Genomic DNA, 21915 nt, shown 5'->3' with positions numbered 1-21915 from the left:
CGAGTAATTACGTTTAAGCAAGTTAGAGAATAGCTCGTTCTCTGTCTATAAATAGCAGAAAACAGTTAGTTTAATTAAATAGAACGGGACCATGCAGTAGGTATTGAATGCCCTAAAAATGTAAAGTACGTAAATAAATTCATTGAGTAATCTAATGCAAGTAATTGCATTTAAGCATTTTAGAGAATAGCTCGATCCTGCTCAGTCTTGTAATATAATCAAACAGGTTTGCAGTTTGAGATAAAGAAGGATAAATAATACACTGAATTCATGGCAGAATGGCCAGTGGTCTAAGGGACTGGTTTCAGGTACCAATCACTGCAGTGGCGAGGTTTCGAATCCCACTTCTGTCAACGTTGGCAATTAAGTAGAACGGGAACATGCATTAGATATTGAATGCCCTAAAAATGTAAAGTACGTAAATAAATTCATTGAGTAATATAATGCGAGTAATTGCATTTAAGAAAGTTAGAGAATAGCTCGTTCTCTGTCGATAAATAGCAAAAAAACAGTAAGCGTATACCTTGTCATTGATGTTGACGGAGCTTTGAAAACCTTTGAGATCCTGCTCAGTCTTGTAATATAATAAAACAGGTTTGCAGTTTGAGGTAAAAAGGAATACATAAATACACGGAATTCATGGCAGAATGGCCAGTGGTCTAAGGACTGGTTTCAGGTACCAATCACTGCAGTGGCGTGGATTCGAATCCCACTTCTGTCAACGTTGGCAATTAAGTAGAACGGGACCATGATTAGGTATTGAATGCGCTAAAAATGTAAAGTACGTAAATAAATTCATTGAGTCTAATGCGAGTAATTGCAATTGAAGCAAGTTAGAGAATAGCTCGTTCTCCGTCGATAAATAGCAGAAAAAATAGCGTATACCTTGTCATTGATATTGACGGAGCTTTGAAAACCTTTGAGATCCTGCTCAGGCTTGTAATATAATCAAACAGGTTTGCAGTTTGAGGTAAAGAAGGATACATAATAGACGAAATTCATTGCAGAATGGCCGAGTAGTCTAAGGCGCTTGTTTCAGGTGCCAGTCACTGCGGTGGCGTTGGTTCGAAGCCCACTTCTGTCAACGTTGGCAATTAAGTAGAACGGGGCCATGCATTACATTAGGTATTGAATGCCCTAAAAATGTAGAGTACGTAAATAAATTCATTGAGTAATCTTATGCGAGTAATTGCATTTATGCAAGTTAGAGAATAGCTCCTTCTATGTCTATAAAAAGCAGAAAAACAGTAAGCGTATACCTTGTCATTGATATTAACGGAGCTTTGGAAATCTTTGAGATCCTCCTGCGCTCATCCTAAATATAGTCAAACAGGTTTGTGGTGTGAGTTAAAGAAGGATACATAATACACTCTATTCATGGCAGAATGGCGAGTAGGTGTAGGCACTGGTTTCAGGTACCAATCACTGCGGTGGCGTGGGTTCCAATCCACTTCTGTCAATGTAGGCAAGTTAAGTAGAACAGTACCATGCATAGGTATTGAATGCCCTAAAAATAAAGTACGTAAATAAATTCATTGAGTAATCTATGCAAGTAATTGCATTTAAGAAAGTTAGAGAAGATAGCTCGTTCTTGTCGATAAATAGCAGAAAAACAGTAAGCGTATACCTTGTCATTGATATTGACGGAGCTTTGAATTCCTTTGAGATCCTACTCAGTCTTGTAATATAATCAAACAGGTTTGCAGTTGATATAAAGAAGGATACATAATACACAGAATAAAGGCAGAAGGCCCAGTGGTCTAAGGCGCTGGTTTCAGGTACCAGTCACTGCAGTGGTGTGGGTTCGAATCCCACTTCTGTCAATGTTGGCAATTAAGTAGAACTGGACCATGCATTAGGTATTGAATGCCCTAAAAATGTAAAGTACGTAAATAAATTCATTGAGTAATCTAATGCAAGTAATTGCATTTAAGCATTTTAGAGAATAGCTCGATCCTGCTCAGTCTTGTAATATAATCAAACAGGTTTGCAGTTTGAGATAAAGAAGGATACATAATACACTGAATTCATGGCAGAATGGCCAGTGGTCTAAGGGACTGGTTTCAGGTACCACTCACTGCAGTGGCGAGGGTTCGAATCCCACTTCTGTCAACGTTGGCAATTAAGTAGAACGGGACCATGCATTAGATATTGAATGCCCTAAAAATGTAAAGTACGTAAATAAATTCATTGAGTAATATAATGCGAGTAATTGCATTTAAGAAAGTTAGAGAATAGCTCGTTCTCTGTCGATAAATAGCAAAAAAACAGTAAGCGTATACCTTGTCATTGATGTTGACGGAGCTTTGAAAACCTTTGAGATCCTGCTCAGTCTTGTAATATAATAAAACAGGTTTGCAGTTTGAGGTAAAAAAGGATACATAATACACTGAATTCATGGCAGAATGGCAAGTGGTCTAAGGGACTGGTTTCAGGTACCAATCACTGCAGTGGCGTGGATTCGAATCCCACTTCTGTCAACGTTGGCAATTAAGTAGAACGGGACCATGCATTAGGTATTGAATGCGCTAAAAATGTAAAGTACGTAAATAAATTCATTGAGTAATCTAATGCGAGTAATTGCATTGAAGCAAGTTAGAGAATAGCTCGTTCTCCGTCGATAAATAGCAGAAAAACAATATGCGTATACCTTGTCATTGATATTGACGGAGCTTTGAAAACCTTTGAGATCCTGCTCAGGCTTGTAATATAATCAAACAGGTTTGCAGTTTGAGGTAAAGAAGGATACATAATAGACGAAATTCATTGCAGAATGGCCGAGTAGTCTAAGGCGCTTGTTTCAGGTGCCAGTCACTGCGGTGGCGTTGGTTCGAAGCCCACTTCTGTAAACGTTGGCAATTAAGTAGAACGGGGCCATGCATTACATTAGGTATTGAATGCCCTAAAAATGTAGAGTACGTAAATAAATTCATTGAGTAATGTTATGCGAGTAATTGCATTTATGCAAGTTAGAGAATAGCTCCTTCTATGTCTATAAAAAGCAGAAAAACAGTAAGCGTATACCTTGTCATTGATATTAACGGAGCTTTGGAAATCTTTGAGATCCTGCTCAGTCCTATAATATAGTCAAACAGGTTTGTAGTGTGAGTTAAAGAAGGATACATAATACACTCTATTCATGGCAGAATGAGCGAGTAGTGTAAGGCACTGGTTTCAGGTACCAGTCACTGCGGTGGCGTGGGTTCCAATCCCACCTCTGTCAATGTAGGCAGGTAAGTAGAACAGTACCATGCATTAGGTATTGAATGCCCTAAAAATATAAAGTACGTAAATAAATTTATTGAGTAATCTAATGCAAGTAATTGCATTTAAGAAAGTTAGAGAATAGCTCGTTCTCTGTCGATAAATAGCAGAAAAACAGTAAGCGTATACCTTGTCATTGATATTGACGGAGCTTTGAATTCCTTTGAGATCCTACTCAGTCTTGTAATATAATCAAACAGGTTTGCAGTTTGATATAAAGAAGGATACATAATACACAGAATTAAAGGCAGAATGGCCCAGTGGTCTAAGGCGCTGGTTTCAGGTACCAGTCACTGCAGTGGTGTGGGTTCGAATCCCACTTCTGTCAATGTTGGCAATTAAGTAGAACTGGACCATGCATTAGGTATTGAATGCCCTAAAAATGTAAAGTACATAAATAAATTCATTGAATAATCTTATGCGAGTAATTGCATTTATGCAAGTTAGAGAATAGCTCGTTCTATGTCTATAAAAAGCAGAAAAACAGTAAGCGTATACCTTGTCATTGATATTAACGGAGCTTTGGAAATCTTTGAGATCCTGCTCAGTCCTATAATATAGTCAAACAGGTTTGTAGTGTGAGTTAAAGAAGGATACATAATACACTCTATTCATGGCAGAATGAGCGAGTAGTGTAAGGCACTGGTTTCAGGTACCAGTCACTGCGGTGGCGTGGGTTCCAATCCCACCTCTGTCAATGTAGGCAAGTAAGTAGAACAGTACCATGCATTAGGTATTGAATGCCCTAAAAATGTAAAGTACATAAATAAATTCATTGAGTAATCTTATGCGAATAATTGCATTTAAGCAAGTTAGACAATAGCTCGTTCTTCGTCGATAAATAGCAGAAAAACAGTAAGCGTATACCTTGTCATTGATATTGACGGAGCTTTGAAAACCTTTGAGATCCTGCTCAGTCTTGTAATATGATCAAACAGGTTTGCAGTTTGAGGTAAAGAAGGATACATAATCCACGGAATTCATGGCAGAATGGCTGAGTGGTCTAAGGCGCTGGTTTCAGGTACCAGTGACTGCGGTGGCGTGTGTTCGAATCCCACTTCTGTCAACGTTGGCAATTAAGTAGAACGGGACCATGCATTACATTAGGTATTGAATGCCCTAAAAATGTAAAGTACGTAAATAAATTCATTGAGTAATCTAATGTGAGTAATTGCATTTAAGCAAGTTAGAGAATAGCTCGTTCTCTGTCTATAATTAGCAGAAAAACAGTAAGCGTATACCTTGTCATTGATATTGACGGAGCTTTGAAAACCTTTGAGATCCTGCTCAGTCTTGTAATATAATCAAACAGGTTTGCAGTTTGAGGTAAAGAAGGATACATAATATACGGAATTCATGGTAGAATGACCGTTTGGTCTAAGATGCTGGTTTCAGGTACCAGTCACTGCAGTGGCATGGGTTCGAATCCCACTTCTGTCAGCATTGGTAATTAAGTAAAACTGGACCATGCATTACGTATTGAATGCCATTAAGATGTAAAGTACGTAAATAAATTCATTGAGTAATGTAATGCTAGTAATTGCATTTAAGCAATTTAGAGAATAGCTCGTTCTATGTCTATAAATAGCAGAAAAACAGTAAGCGTATACCTTGTCATTGATATTGACGGAGCTTTGAAAACCTTTGAGATCCTGCTCAGTCTTGTAATATGATCAAACATGTTTGCAGTTTCATTTAAAGAAGGATACATAATACACAGAATTCTTTGTAGAATGGCCGAGTGGTCTAAGGCGCTGGTAACAGGTACCAGTCACTGCGGTGGCAAGGGTTCGAATCCCACTCTTGTCAACGTTGGCAATTAAGTAGAAAGGGGACATGAATTAGGTATTGAATGCCCTAAAGATGTAAAGTACGTAAATAAATTCATTGAGTAATCTAATGCGAGTGATTGCATTTAAGCAATTTAGAGAATAGCTCGTTCTATGTCTATAAATAGCAGAAAAACAGTAAGCGTATACCTTGTCATTGATATTGACGGAGCTTTGAAAACCTTTGAGATCCTGCTCAGTCTTGTAATATAATCAAACAGGTTTGCAGTTTGAGTTAAAGAAGGATACATAATACACGGAATTCATGGTAGAATGGTCGAGTGGTCTAAGGCGCTGGTTTCAGGTACCAGTTACTGCGGTGGCGTGGGTTCGAATCCTACTTCTGTCAACGTTGGCAATTAAATAGAACGGGACCATGCATTAGGTATTGAATGCCCTAAAAATGTAAAGTACGTAAATAAATCATTGAGTAATCAAATACAAGTAATTGCATTTAAACAAGTTAGAAAATAGATTGATCCTGCTCAGTCTTGTAATATAATCAAACAGGTTTGCAGTTTGATATAAAGAAGGATACATATTTCACGGAATTCATGACAGAATAGCCGATTAGTTTAGGGCGCTAATTTCAAATACGAGTCACTGCGGTGGTGTGGGTTCGAATCCCACTTCTGTCAACGTTGGCAATTAAGTAGAACGGGACCATGCATTAGGTATTGAATGCCCTAAAAATTTAAAGTACCTAAATAAATTCATTGAGTAATCTAATGCGAGTAATTGCATTTAAGCAAGTTAGAGAATAGCTCGTTCTCTGTCTATAATTAGCAGAAAAACAGTAAGCGTATACCTTGTCATTGATATTGACGGAGCTTTGAAAACCTTTGAGATCCTGCTCAGTCTCGTAATATAATCAAACAGGTTTGCAGTTTGAGGTAAAGAAGGATACATATTATACGGAATTCATGGTAGAATGACCGTTTGGTTTAAGGTGCTGGTTTCAGGTACCAGTCACTGCAGTGGCATGGGTTCGAATCCCACTTCTGTCAGCATTGGTAATTAAGTAAAACAGGACCATGCATTACGTATTGAATGCCCTAAAGATGTAAAGTACGTAAATAAATTCATTGAGTAATCTAATGCTAGTAATTGCATTTAAGCAAGTTAGAGAATAGCTCGTTCTATGTCTATAAATAGCAGAAAAACAGTAAGCGTATACCTTGTCATTGATATTGACGGAGCTTTGAAAACCTTTGAGATCCTGCTCAGTCTTGTAATATAATCAAACATGTTTGCAGTTTCATTTAAAGAAGGATACATAATACACAGAATTCTTGGTAGAATGGCCGAGTGGTCTAAGGCGCTGGTTACAGGTACTAGTCACTGCGGTGGCAAGGGTTCTAATCCCACTCCTGTCAACGTTGGCAATTAAGTAGAACGGAGACATGAATTAGGTATTGAATGCCCTAAAGATGTAAAGTACGTAAATAAATTCATTGAGTAATCAAATACAAGTAATTTCATTTAAACAAGTTAGAAATAGCTTGATCCAGCTCAGTCTTGTAATATAATCAAACAGATTTGCAGTTTGATATAAAGAAGGATACATAATACACGGAATTCATGACAGAATAGCCGATTAGTTTAGGGCGCTAATTTCAAATACGAGTCACTGCGGTGGTGTTGGTTCGAATCCCACTTCTGTCAACGTTGGCAATTAAGTAGAACGGGACCATGCATTAGGTATTGAATGCCCTAAAAATTTAAAGTACCTAAATAAATTCATTGAGTAATCTAATGCGAGTAATTGCATTTAAGCAAGTTAGAGAATAGCTCGTTCTCTGTCTATAATTAGCAGAAAAACAGTAAGCGTATACCTTGTCATTGATATTGACGGAGCTTTGAAAACCTTTGAGATCCTGCTCAGTCTTGTAATATAATCAAACAGGTTTGCAGTTTGAGGTAAAGAAGGATACATATTATACGGAATTCATGGTAGAATGACCGTTTGGTTTAAGGTGCTGGTTTCAGGTACCAGTCACTGCAGTGGCATGGGTTCGAATCCCACTTCTGTCAGCATTGGTAATTAAGTAAAACAGGACCATGCATTACGTATTGAATGCCCTAAAGATGTAAAGTACGTAAATAAATTCATTGAGTAATCAAATACAAGTAATTGCATTTAAGCAATTTAGAGAATAGCTCGTTCTATGTCTATAAATAGCAGAAAAACAGTAAGCGTATACCTTGTCATTGATATTGACGGAGCTTTGAAAACCTTTGAGATCCTGCTCAGTCTTGTAATATGATCAAACATGTTTGCAGTTTCATTTAAAGAAGGATACATAATACACAGAATTCTTTGTAGAATGGCCGAGTGGTCTAAGGCGCTGGTAACAGGTACCAGTCACTGCGGTGGCAAGGGTTCGAATCCCACTCTTGTCAACGTTGGCAATTAAGTAGAAAGGGGACATGAATTAGGTATTGAATGCCCTAAAGATGTAAAGTACGTAAATAAATTCATTGAGTAATCTAATGCGAGTGATTGCATTTAAGCAATTTAGAGAATAGCTCGTTCTATGTCTATAAATAGCAGAAAAACAGTAAGCGTATACCTTGTCATTGATATTGACGGAGCTTTGAAAACCTTTGAGATCCTGCTCAGTCTTGTAATATAATCAAACAGGTTTGCAGTTTGAGTTAAAGAAGGATACATAATACACGGAATTCATGGTAGAATGGTCGAGTGGTCTAAGGCGCTGGTTTCAGGTACCAGTTACTGCGGTGGCGTGGGTTCGAATCCTACTTCTGTCAACGTTGGCAATTAAATAGAACGGGACCATGCATTAGGTATTGAATGCCCTAAAAATGTAAAGTACGTAAATAAATTCATTGAGTAATCAAATACAAGTAATTGCATTTAAACAAGTTAGAAAATAGATTGATCCTGCTCAGTCTTGTAATATAATCAAACAGGTTTGCAGTTTGATATAAAGAAGGATACATATTTCACGGAATTCATGACAGAATAGCCGATTAGTTTAGGGCGCTAATTTCAAATACGAGTCACTGCGGTGGTGTGGGTTCGAATCCCACTTCTGTCAACGTTGGCAATTAAGTAGAACGGGACCATGCATTAGGTATTGAATGCCCTAAAAATTTAAAGTACCTAAATAAATTCATTGAGTAATCTAATGCGAGTAATTGCATTTAAGCAAGTTAGAGAATAGCTCGTTCTCTGTCTATAATTAGCAGAAAAACAGTAAGCGTATACCTTGTCATTGATATTGACGGAGCTTTGAAAACCTTTGAGATCCTGCTCAGTCTCGTAATATAATCAAACAGGTTTGCAGTTTGAGGTAAAGAAGGATACATATTATACGGAATTCATGGTAGAATGACCGTTTGGTTTAAGGTGCTGGTTTCAGGTACCAGTCACTGCAGTGGCATGGGTTCGAATCCCACTTCTGTCAGCATTGGTAATTAAGTAAAACAGGACCATGCATTACGTATTGAATGCCCTAAAGATGTAAAGTACGTAAATAAATTCATTGAGTAATCTAATGCTAGTAATTGCATTTAAGCAAGTTAGAGAATAGCTCGTTCTATGTCTATAAATAGCAGAAAAACAGTAAGCGTATACCTTGTCATTGATATTGACGGAGCTTTGAAAACCTTTGAGATCCTGCTCAGTCTTGTAATATAATCAAACATGTTTGCAGTTTCATTTAAAGAAGGATACATAATACACAGAATTCTTGGTAGAATGGCCGAGTGGTCTAAGGCGCTGGTTACAGGTACTAGTCACTGCGGTGGCAAGGGTTCTAATCCCACTCCTGTCAACGTTGGCAATTAAGTAGAACGGAGACATGAATTAGGTATTGAATGCCCTAAAGATGTAAAGTACGTAAATAAATTCATTGAGTAATCAAATACAAGTAATTTCATTTAAACAAGTTAGAAAATAGCTTGATCCAGCTCAGTCTTGTAATATAATCAAACAGATTTGCAGTTTGATATAAAGAAGGATACATAATACACGGAATTCATGACAGAATAGCCGATTAGTTTAGGGCGCTAATTTCAAATACGAGTCACTGCGGTGGTGTTGGTTCAAATCCCACTTCTGTCAACGTTGGCAATTAAGTAGAACGGGACCATGCATTAGGTATTGAATGCCCTAAAAATTTAAAGTACCTAAATAAATTCATTGAGTAATCTAATGCGAGTAATTGCATTTAAGCAAGTTAGAGAATAGCTCGTTCTCTGTCTATAATTAGCAGAAAAACAGTAAGCGTATACCTTGTCATTGATATTGACGGAGCTTTGAAAACCTTTGAGATCCTGCTCAGTCTTGTAATATAATCAAACAGGTTTGCAGTTTGAAATAAAGAAGGATACATAATACACAGAATTCAAGGCAGAATGGCCCAGTGGTCTAAGGCGCTGGTTTCAGGTACCAGTCACTGCGGTGGCAAGGGTTCGAAACCCACTTCTGTCAACGTTGGCAATTAAGTAGAACTGGACCATGCATTAGGTATTGAATGCCCTAAAAATGTAAAGTACATAAATAAATTCATTGACTAATCTTATGCGAATAATTGCATTTAAGCAAGTTAGACAATAGCTCGTTCTTCGTCGATAAATTGCAGAAAAACAGTAAGCGTATACCTTTTCATTGATATTGACGGAGCTTTGAAAACCTTTGAGATCCTGCTCAGTCTTGTAATATAATCAAAAAGGTTTGCAGTTTGAGGTAAAGATGGATAAATAATACACGGAATTCATGGCAGAATGGTCGATTGGTCTAAAGCGCTGGTTTCAGGTACCAGTCACTGCGGTGGCGTGGGTTCGAATTCCACTTCTGTCAACGTTGGCAATTAAGTAGAACGGGATCATGCATTAGGTATTGAATGCCTTAGAGACGTAAAGTACGTAAATAAATTCATTGAATAATCTAATGCGAGTAATTGCATTTAAGAAAGTTAGAGAATAGCTCGTTCTCTGTCGATAAATAGCAGAAAAACAGTAAGCGTATACCTTGTCATTGATATTGACGGAGCTTTGAAAACCTTTGAGATCCTGCTCAGTCTTGTAATATAATCAAACAGGTTTGCAGTTTGAGGTAAAGAAGGATACATAATATACGGAAGTCATGGTAGAATGGCCATTTTATCTAAGGTGCTTGTTTCAGGTACCAGTCACTGCGGTGGCATAGGTTCGAATGCCACTTCTGTCAGCATTGGCAATTAAGTAAAACAGGACCATGCATTACGTATTGAATGCCCTAAAAATGTAAAGTACGTAAATAAATTCATTGAGTAATCTAATGCGAGTAATTGCGTTTAAGCAAGTTAGAGAATAGCTCGTTCTCTGTCTATAAATAGCAGAAAACAGTTAGTTTAATTAAATAGAACGGGACCATACATTAGGTATTGAATGCCCTAAAAATGTAAAGTACGTAAATAAATTCATTGAGTAATCTAATGCGAGTAATTGCATTCAAGCAAGTTAGAGAATAGCTCGTTCTCTGTCTATAAATAGCAGAAAAACAGTAAGCGTATACCTTGTCATTGATATTGACGGAGCTTTGAAAACTTTTGAGATCCTGCTCAGTCTTGTAAGATAATCAAACAGGATTGCAGTTTGAGGTAAAGAAGGATACATAATACACATGGATTTCATGGCAGAATGGCCAAGTGGTCTAAGGCGCTGGTTTCAGGTACCAGTCACTGCGGTGGCGTGGGTTCGAATCCCACTTTTGGCAATTAAGTAGAACAGGACCATGCATTAGGTATTGAATGCCCTAAAAATTTAAAGTACATAAATAAATTCATTGAGTAATCTTATGCGAGTAATTGCATTTAAGCAAGTTAGACAATAGCTGGTTCTCCGTCGATAAATAGCAGAAAAACCGTAAGCGTATACCTTGTCATTGATATTGACGAAGCTTTGAAAACCTTTGAGATCCTGCTCAGTCTTGTAATATAATCAAACAGGTTTGCAGTTTGATATAAAGAAGGATACATATTTCACGGAATTCATGACAGAATGGTCGATTGGTTTAGGGCACTAATTTCAAATACCAGTCACTGCGGTGGTGTGGGTTCGAATCCCACTTCTGTCAACGTTGGCAATTAAGTAGAACGGCACCATGCATTATGTATTGAATGCCCTAAAAATTTAAAGTACGTAAATAAATTCATTGAGTAATCTAATGCGAGTAATTGCATTTAAGCAAGTTAGAGAATAGCTCGTTCTCTGTCTATAATTAGCAGAAAAACAGTAAGCGTATACCTTGTCATTGATATTGACGAAACTTTGAAAACCTTTGAGATCCTGCTCAGTCTTGTAATATAATCAAACAGGTTTGCAGTTTGAGGTAAAGAAGGATACATAATATACGGAATTCATGGTAGAATGGCCGTTTGGTCTAAGGTGCTTGTTTCAGGTACCAGTCTCTGCAGTGGCATGGGTTCGAATCCCACTTCTGTCAGCATTGGCAATTAAGTAAAACAGGACCATGCATTACGTATTGAATGCCCTAAAGATGTAAAGTATGTAAATAAATTCATTGAGTAATCTAATGCGAGTAATTACGTTTAAGCAAGTTAGAGAATAGCTCGTTCTCTGTCTATAAATAGCAGAAAACAGTTAGTTTAATTAAATAGAACGGGACCATACATTAGGTATTGAATGCCCTAAAAATGTAAAGTACGTAAATAAATTCATTGAGTAATCTAATGCGAGTAATTGCATTCAAGCAAGTTAGAGAATAGCTCGTTCTCTGTCTATAAATAGCAGAAAAACAGTAAGCGTATACCTTGTCATTGATATTGACGGAGCTTTGAAAACTTTTGAGATCCTGCTCAGTCTTGTAAGATAATCAAACAGGATTGCAGTTTGAGGTAAAGAAGGATACATAATACACATGGATTTCATGGCAGAATGGCCAAGTGGTCTAAGGCGCTGGTTTCAGGTACCAGTCACTGCGGTGGCGTGGGTTCGAATCCCACTTTTGGCAATTAAGTAGAACAGGACCATGCATTAGGTATTGAATGCCCTAAAAATGTAAAGTACATAAATAAATTCATTGAGTAATCTTATGCGAGTAATTGCATTTAAGCAAGTTAGACAATAGCTCGTTCTCCGTCGATAAATAGCAGAAAAACCGTAAGCGTATACCTTGTCATTGATATTTACGAAGCTTTGAAAACCTTTGAGATCCTGCTCAGTCTTGTAATATAATCAAACAGGTTTGCAGTTTGATATAAAGAAGGATACATATTTCACAGAATTCATGACAGAATGGCCGATTGGTTTAGGGCACTAATTTCAAATACCAGTCACTGCGGTGGTGTGGGTTCGAATCCCACTTCTGTCAACGTTGGCAATTAAGTAGAACGGCACCATGCATTATGTATTGAATGCCCTAAAAATTTAAAGTACGTAAATAAATTCATTGAGTAATCTAATGCGAGTAATTGCATTTAAGCAAGTTAGAGAATAGCTCGTTCTCTGTCTATAATTAGCAGAAAAACAGTAAGCGTATACCTTGTCATTGATATTGACGAAGCTTTGAAAACCTTTGAGATCCTGCTCAGTCTTGTAATATAATCAAACAGGTTTGCAGTTTGAGGTAAAGAAGGATACATAATATACGGAATTCATGGTAGAATGGCCGTTTGGTCTAAGGTGCTTGTTTCAGGTACCAGTCTCTGCAGTGGCATGGGTTCGAATCCCACTTCTGTTAGCATTGGCAATTAAGTAAAACAGGACCATGCATTACGTATTGAATGCCCTAAAGATGTAAAGTATGTAAATAAATTCATTGAGTAATCTAATGCGAGTAATTACGTTTAAGCAAGTTAGAGAATAGCTCGTTCTCTGTTGATAAATAGCAGAAAACAGTTAGTTTAATTAAATAGAACGGGACCATGCATTAGGTATTGAATGCCCTAAAAATGTAAAGTACGTAAATAAATTCATTGAGTAATCTAATGCGAGTAATTGCATTTAAGAAAGTTAGAGAATAGCTCGTTCTCTGTCTATAATTAGCAGAAAAACAGTAAGCGTATACCTTGTCATTGATATTGACGGAGCTTTGAAAACCTTTGAGATCCTGCTCAGTCTTGTAAGATAATCAAACAGGATTGCAGTTTGAGGTAAAGAAGGATACATAATACACATGGAATTCATGACAGAATTGCCAAGTGGTCTAAGGCGCTGGTTTCAGGTACCAGTCACTGCGGTGGCATGATTTCGAATCCCACTTCTGTCAACGTTGGCAATTAAGTAGAACGGGACTATGCATTAGGTTTTGAATGCCCTAAAAATGTAAAGTACGTAAATAAATTCATTGAGTAATCTAATGCGAGTAATTGCATTTAAGCATTTTTGAGAATAGCTCGATCCTGCTCAGTCTTGTAATATAATCAAACAGGTTTGCAGTTTGAGATAAAGAAGGATACATAATACATTGAATTCATTGCAGAATGGCCAGTGGTCTAAGGCACTGGTTTCAGGTACCAGTCACTGCGGTGGCGAGGGTTCGAATCCCACTTCTGTCAACGTTGGCAATTAAGTAGAACGGCACCATGCATTAGATATTGAATGCCCTAAAAATGTAAAGTACGTAAATAAATTCATTGAGTAATCTAATGCTAGTAATTGCATTTAAGAAAGTTAGAGAATAGCTCGATCCTGCTCAGTCTTGTAATATAATAAAACAGGTTTGCAGTTCGAGGTAAAGAAGGATACTTAATACACTGAATTCATGGCAGAATGGCCAGTGGTCTAAGGCACTGGTTTCAGGTACCAGTCACTGCGGTGGCGAGGGTTCGAATCCCACTTCTGTCAACGTTGGCAATTAAGTAGAACGGGACCATGCATTAGGTATTGAATGCGCTAAAAATGTAAAGTACGTAAATAAATTCATTGAGTAATCTAATGCGAGTAATTGCATTTAAGAAAGTTAGAGAATAGCTCGTTCTCTGTCGATAAATAGCAAAAAAACAGTAAGCGTATACCTTGTCATTGATATTGACGGAGCTTTGAAAACCTTTGAGATCCTGCTCAGTCTTGTAATATAATCAAACAGGTTTGCAGTTTGAGGTAAAGAAGGATACATAATACACGGAATTCATGGCAAAATGGCCGAGTGGTCTAATGCGCTGGTTTCAGGTACCAGTCACTGCGGTGGCGTGGATTCGAATCCCACTTCTGTCAACGTTGGCCATTAAGTAGAACGGGACCATGCATTAGGTATTGAATGCGCTAAAAATGTAAAGTACGTAAATAAATTCATTGAGTAATCTAATGCGAGTAATTGCATTTAAGAAAGTTAGAGAATAGCTCGTTCTCTGTCGATAAATAGCAAAAAAAACAGTAAGCGTATACCTTGTCATTGATATTGACGGAGCTTTGAAAAGTTTTGAGATCCTGCTCAGTCTTGTAAGATAATCAAACAGGATTGCAGTTTGAGGTAAAGAAGGATACATAATACACATGGATTTCATGGCAGAATGGCCAAGTGGTCTAAGGCGCTGGTTTCAGGTACCAGTCACTGCGGTGGCGTGGGTTCGAATCCCACTTCTGTCAACGTTGGCAATTAAGTAGAACAGGACCATGCATTAGGTATTGAATGCCTTAGAAATGTAAAGTACGTAAATAAATTCATTGAGTAATCTAATGCGAGTAATTGCATTTAAGCATTTTTGAGAATAGCTCGATCCTGCTCAGTCTTGTAATATAATCAAACAGGTTTGCAGTTTGAGATAAAGAAGGATACATAATACATTGAATTCATTGCAGAATGGCCAGTGGTCTAAGGCACTGGTTTCAGGTACCAGTCACTGCGGTGGCGAGGGTTCGAATCCCACTTCTGTCAACGTTGGCAATTAAGTAGAACGGCACCATGCATTAGATATTGAATGCCCTAAAAATGTAAAGTACGTAAATAAATTCATTGAGTAATCTAATGCTAGTAATTGCATTTAAGAAAGTTAGAGAATAGCTCGATCCTGCTCAGTCTTGTAATATAATAAAACAGGTTTGCAGTTCGAGGTAAAGAAGGATACTTAATACACTGAATTCATGGCAGAATGGCCAGTGGTCTAAGGCACTGGTTTCAGGTACCAGTCACTGCGGTGGCGAGGGTTCGAATCCCACTTCTGTCAACGTTGGCAATTAAGTAGAACGGAACCATGCATTAGGTATTGAATGCGCTAAAAATGTAAAGTACGTAAATAAATTCATTGAGTAATCTAATGCGAGTAATTGCATTTAAGAAAGTTAGAGAATAGCTCGTTCTCTGTCGATAAATAGCAAAAAAACAGTAAGCGTATACCTTGTCATTGATATTGACGGAGCTTTGAAAACCTTTGAGATCCTGCTCAGTCTTGTAATATAATCAAATAGGTTTGCAGTTTGAGGTAAAGAAGGATACATAATACACGGAATTCATGGCAAAATGGCCGAGTGGTCTAATGCGCTGGTTTCAGGTACCAGTCACTGCGGTGGCGTGGATTCGAATCCCACTTCTGTCAACGTTGGCCATTAAGTAGAACGGGACCATGCATTAGGTATTGAATGCGCTAAAAATGTAAAGTACGTAAATAAATTCATTGAGTAATCTAATGCGAGTAATTGCATTTAAGAAAGTTAGAGAATAGCTCGTTCTCTGTCGATAAATAGCAAAAAAAAACAGTAAGCGTATACCTTGTCATTGATATTGACGGAGCTTTGAAAAGTTTTAAGATCCTGCTCAGTCTTGTAAGATAATCAAACAGGATTGCAGTTTGAGGTAAAGAAGGATACATAATACACATGGATTTCATGGCAGAATGGCCAAGTGGTCTAAGGCGCTGGTTTCAGGTACCAGTCACTGCGGTGGCGTGGGTTCGAATCCCACTTCTGTCAACGTTGGCAATTAAGTAGAACAGGACCATGCATTAGGTATTGAATGCCTTAGAAATGTAAAGTACGTAAATAAATTCATTGAGTAATCTAATGCGAGTAATTGCATTTAAGAAAGTTAGAGAATAGCTCGTTCTCTGTCGATAAATAGCAAAAAAACAGTAAGCGTATACCTTGTCATTAATATTGACGGAGCTTTGAAAACCTTTGAGATCCTGCTCAGTCTTGTAATATAATCAAACAGGTTTGCAGTTTGAAAAAAAGAAGGATACATAACACACAGAATTCAAGGCAGAATGGCCCAGTGGTCTAAGGCGCTGGTTTCAGGTACCAGTCACTGCAGTGGCGTGGGTTCGAATCCCACTTCTGTCAACGTTGGCAATTAAGTAGAGCTGGACCATGCATTAGGTATTGAATGCCCTAAAAATGTAAAGTACATAAATAAATTCATTGAGTAATCTAATGCGAGTAATTGCATTTAAGCAAGTTAGAGAATAGCTCGTTCTCTGTCTATAATTAGCAGAAAAACAGTAAGCGTATACCTTGTCATTGATATTGACGAAGCTTTGAAAACCTTTGAGATCCTGCTCAGTCTTGTAATATAATCAAACAGGTTTGCAGTTTGAGGTAAAGAAGGATACATAATATACGGAATTCATGGTAGAATGGCCGTTTGGTCTAAGGTGCTTGTTTCAGGTACCAGTCTCTGCAGTGGCATGGGTTCGAATCCCACTTCTGTCAGCATTGGCAATTAAGTAAAACAGGACCATGCATTACGTATTGAATGCCCTAAAGATGTAAAGTATGTAAATAAATTCATTGAGTAATCTAATGCGAGTAATTGCATTTAAGAAAGTTAGAGAATAGCTCGTTCTCTGTCGATAAATAGCAGAAAACAGTTAGTTTAATTAAATAGAACGGGACCATGCATTAGGTATTGAATGCCCTAAAAATGTAAAGTACGTAAATAATTTCATTGAGTAATCTAATGCGAGTATTTGCATTTAAGAAAGTTAGAGAATAGCTCGTTCTCTGTCTATAATTAGCAGAAAAACAGTAAGCGTATACCTTGTCATTGATATTGACGGAGCTTTGAAAACCTTTGAGATCCTGCTCAGTCTTGTAAGATAATCAAACAGGATTGCAGTTTGAGGTAAAGAAGGATACATAATACACATGGAATTCATGACAGAATGGCCAAGTGGTCTAAGGCGCTGGTTTCAGGTACCAGTCACTGCGGTGGCATGAGTTCGAATCCCACTTCTGTCAACGTTGGCAATTAAGTAGAACGGGACTATGCATTAGGTATTGAATGCCCTAAAAATGTAAAGTACGTAAATAAATTCATTGAGTAATCTAATGCGAGTAATTGCATTTAAGCATTTTTGAGAATAGCTCGATCCTGCTCAGTCTTGTAATATAATCAAACAGGTTTGCAGTTTGAGATAAAGAAGGATACATAATACATTGAATTCATGGCAGAATGGCCAGTGGTCTAAGGCACTGGTTTCAGGTACCAGTCACTGCGGTGGCGAGGGTTCGAAACCCAGTTCTGTCAACGTTGGCAATTAAGTAGAACGGCACCATGCATTAGATATTGAATGCCCTAAAAATGTAAAGTACGTAAATAAATTCATTGAGTAATCTAATGCTAGTAATTGCATTTAAGAAAGTTAGAGAATAGCTCGATCCTGCTCAATCTTGTAATATAATAAAACAGGTTTGCAGTTTGAGGTAAAGAAGGATACATAATACACTGAATTCATGGCAGAATGGCCAGTGGTCTAAGGCACTGGTTTCAGGTACCAGTCACTGCGGTTGCGAGGGTTCGAATCCCACTTCTGTCAACGTTGGCAATTAAGTAGAACGGGACCATGCATTAGGTATTGAATGCGCTAAAAATGTAAAGTACGTAAATAAATTCATTGAGTAATCTAATGCGAGTAATTGCATTTAAGAAAGTTAGAGAATAGCTCGTTCTCTGTCGATAAATAGCAAAAAAAAACAGTAAGCGTATACCTTGTCATTGATATTGACGGAGCTTTGAAAAGTTTTGAGATCCTGCTCAGTCTTGTAAGATAATCAAACAGGATTGCAGTTTGAGGTAAAGAAGGATACATAATACACATGGATTTCATGGCAGAATGGCCAAGTGGTCTAAGGCGCTGGTTTCAGGTACCAGTCACTGCGGTGGCGTGGGTTCGAATCCCACTTCTGTCAACGTTGGCAATTAAGTAGAACAGGACCATGCATTAGGTATTGAATGCCTTAGAAATGTAAAGTACGTAAATAAATTCATTGAGTAATCTAATGCGAGTAATTGCATTTAAGAAAGTTAGAGAATAGCTCGTTCCTGCTCAATCTTGTAATATAATAAAACAGGTTTGCAGTTTGAGGTAAAGAAGGATACATAATACACTGAATTCATGGCAGAATGGCCAGTGGTCTAAGGCACTGGTTTCAGGTACCAGTCACTGCGGTTGCGAGGGTTCGAATCCCACTTCTGTCAACGTTGGCAATTAAGTAGAACGGGACCATGCATTAGGTATTGAATGCGCTAAAAATGTAAAGTACGTAAATAAATTCATTGAGTAATCTAATGCGAGTAATTGCATTTAAGAAAGTTAGAGAATAGCTCGTTCTCTGTCGATAAATAGCAAAAAAAAACAGTAAGCGTATACCTTGTCATTGATATTGACGGAGCTTTGAAAAGTTTTGAGATCCTGCTCAGTCTTGTAAGATAATCAAACAGGATTGCAGTTTGAGGTAAAGAAGGATACATAATACACATGGATTTCATGACAGAATGGCCAAGTGGTCTAAGGCGCTGGTTTCAGGTACCAGTCACTGCGGTGGCGTGGGTTCGAATCCCACTTCTGTCAACGTTGGCAATTAAGTAGAACAGGACCATGCATTAGGTATTGAATGCCTTAGAAATGTAAAGTACGTAAATAAATTCATTGAGTAATCTAATGCGAGTAATTGCATTTAAGAAAGTTAGAGAATAGCTCGTTCTCTGTCGATAAATAGCAAAAAAACAGTAAGCGTATACCTTGTCATTAATATTGACGGAGCTTTGAAACCTTTGAGATCCTGCTCAGTCTTGTAATATAATCAAACAGGTTTGCAGTTTGAAAAAAAGAAGGATACATAACACACAGAATTCAAGGCAGAATGGCCCAGTGGTCTAAGGCGCTGGTTTCAGGTACCAGTCACTGCAGTGGCGTGGGTTCGAATCCCACTTCTGTCAACGTTGGCAATTAAGTAGAGCTGGACCATGCATTAGGTATTGAATGCCCTAAAAATGTAAAGTACATAAATAAATTCATTGAGTAATCTAATGCGAGTAATTGCATTTAAGCAAGTTAGAGAATAGCTCGTTCTCTGTCTATAATTAGCAGAAAAACAGTAAGCGTATACCTTGTCATTGATATTGACGAAGCTTTGAAAACCTTTGAGATCCTGCTCAGTCTTGTAATATAATCAAACAGGTTTGCAGTTTGAGGTAAAGAAGGATACATAATATACGGAATTCATGGTAGAATGGCCGTTTGGTCTAAGGTGCTTGTTTCAGGTACCAGTCTCTGCAGTGGCATGGGTTCGAATCCCACTTCTGTCAGCATTGGCAATTAAGTAAAACAGGACCATGCATTACGTATTGAATGCCCTAAAGATGTAAAGTATGTAAATAAATTCATTGAGTAATCTAATGCGAGTAATTGCATTTAAGAAAGTTAGAGAATAGCTCGTTCTCTGTCGATAAATAGCAGAAAACAGTTAGTTTAATTAAATAGAACGGGACCATGCATTAGGTATTGAATGCCCTAAAAATGTAAAGTACGTAAATAAATTCATTGAGTAATCTAATGCGAGTATTTGCATTTAAGAAAGTTAGAGAATAGCTCGTTCTCTGTCTATAATTAGCAGAAAAACAGTAAGCGTATACCTTGTCATTGATATTGACGGAGCTTTGAAAACCTTTGAGATCCTGCTCAGTCTTGTAAGATAATCAAACAGGATTGCAGTTTGAGGTAAAGAAGGATACATAATACACATGGAATTCATGACAGAATGGCCAAGTGGTCTAAGGCGCTGGTTTCAGGTACCAGTCACTGCGGTGGCATGAGTTCGAATCCCACTTCTGTCAACGTTGGCAATTAAGTAGAACGGGACTATGCATTAGGTATTGAATGCCCTAAAAATGTAAAGTACGTAAATAAATTCATTGAGTAATCTAATGCGAGTAATTGCATTTAAGCATTTTTGAGAATAGCTCGATCCTGCTCAGTCTTGTAATATAATCAAAACAGGTTTGCAGTTTGAGATAAAGAAGGATACATAATACATTGAATTCATGGCAGAATGGCCAGTGGTCTAAGGCACTGGTTTCAGGTACCAGTCACTGCGGTGGCGAGGGTTCGAAACCCAGTTCTGTCAACGTTGGCAATTAAGTAGAACGGCACCATGCATTAGATATTGAATGCCCTAAAAATGTAAAGTACGTAAATAAATTCATTGAGTAATCTAATGCTAGTAATTGCATTTAAGAAAGTTAGAGAATAGCTCGATCCTGCTCAATCTTGTAATATAATAAAACAGGTTTGCAGTTTGAGGTAAAGAAGGATACATAATACACTGAATTCATGGCAGAATGGCCAGTGGTCTAAGGCACTGGTTTCAGGTACCAGTCACTGCGGTTGCGAGGGTTCGAATCCCACTTCTGTCAACGTTGGCAATTAAGTAGAACGGGACCATGCATTAGGTATTGAATGCGCTAAAAATGTAAAGTACGTAAATAAATTCATTGAGTAATCTAATGCGAGTAATTGCATTTAAGAAAGTTAGAGAATAGCTCGTTCTCTGTCGATAAATAGCAAAAAAACAGTAAGCGTATACCTTGTCATTGATATTGACGGAGCTTTGAAAACCTTTGAGATCCTGCTCAGTCTTGTAATATAACAAGAAGCCCGTTAGGCGTGAAGGCCCAGCAAAAGCGTAATTTACGCGATTTCCAAAAATTCCAAAAAATGTTTAACAAGATTTCAGGAAAGGGATGTCCAAAGGATTTAAAATTTTACTGCGTCGAGCAAAATAAAATGAAAAATAAGTCGACAAGGATAATTCTCCCTTTCTTCATTTCTTAGAACAGGGAAGTGAAAAAATAAACGAAACATAATGTACAGTAGTCAATCAAAAATAAATTGAATGTTGAAAGCTCGAAACTTTCTACCCGAAGGTAAACAATCAAATTCAAAATATCATTAAATTCAACTTCCATAAGAAACAACATCATTGCATGAAAAAAGTTCTAATCTTGTTCAAATTTACACATGAGCTGCATTTTAGTCTACATTTACCATGTCCATATTCCATTTAAAATTAGTATTTATAATAATTCTGTGTCGAGTTTGAAAAATCAAGCCGCCAATTCGTAAAACACAACAGATCCAGAAACAACCATATTCACATGTAGCATCATGGAAAAAGTTCCAATCTTGTTCAAATTTACACATGAGCTGCAGTTTAGTCTCCATTGCCATATTCCATTTAATCGGTATTTGAAATAATTCTGTGTCGGGTTTGAAAAATCAAGCCACCAATTCGTTGAACGAGACAGATCTAGAAATATATAACCATTTTCACACGTAGCATCATGAAAAAAGTTCCAATCTTGTTCAAATTTACACATGAGCTGCAGTTTAGTCTCCATTGCCATATTCCATTTAATCGGTATTTGAAATAATTCTGTGTCGAGTTTGAAAAATCAAGCCACCAATTCGTTGAACGAGACAGATCTAGAAATATATAACCATTTTCACACGTAGCATCATGAAAAAAGTTCCAATCTTGTTCAAATTTACACATGAGCTGCAGTTTAGTCTCCATTGCCATATTCCATTTAATCGGTATTTGAAATAATTCTGTGTCGAGTTTGAAAAATCAAGCC

General features: G+C 37.5%; 3 non-coding genes across 3 annotated transcripts; all 3 read left to right on the top strand.

Annotated features, from left to right (window-relative positions):
* Nucleotides 1-16258: 16258 nt before the first annotated feature.
* Trnal-cag (transfer RNA leucine (anticodon CAG)) lies at nucleotides 16259-16340 on the top strand. Its single transcript has one exon. It is a non-coding gene; the product is annotated as a tRNA-Leu (tRNA).
* A 1766-nt stretch (nucleotides 16341-18106) lies between these two features.
* On the top strand, nucleotides 18107-18188 carry Trnal-cag (transfer RNA leucine (anticodon CAG)). The gene has a single exon. It is a non-coding gene; the product is annotated as a tRNA-Leu (tRNA).
* Nucleotides 18189-19136: 948 nt separating this feature from the next.
* Nucleotides 19137-19218, top strand: Trnal-cag (transfer RNA leucine (anticodon CAG)). Its single transcript has one exon. It is a non-coding gene; the product is annotated as a tRNA-Leu (tRNA).
* Nucleotides 19219-21915: the final 2697 nt, after the last annotated feature.

The sequence above is a fragment of the Clytia hemisphaerica genome, unplaced genomic scaffold (genome assembly GCF_902728285.1).
Source record: "Clytia hemisphaerica strain Z4C2 unplaced genomic scaffold, Clytia hemisphaerica genome assembly, whole genome shotgun sequence".
NCBI classification, from domain to species: domain Eukaryota; kingdom Metazoa; phylum Cnidaria; class Hydrozoa; order Leptothecata; family Clytiidae; genus Clytia; species Clytia hemisphaerica.
The sequence above is the reverse complement of the archived record's forward strand: the minus strand, read 5'-3'. Positions and strand labels throughout refer to the sequence as shown.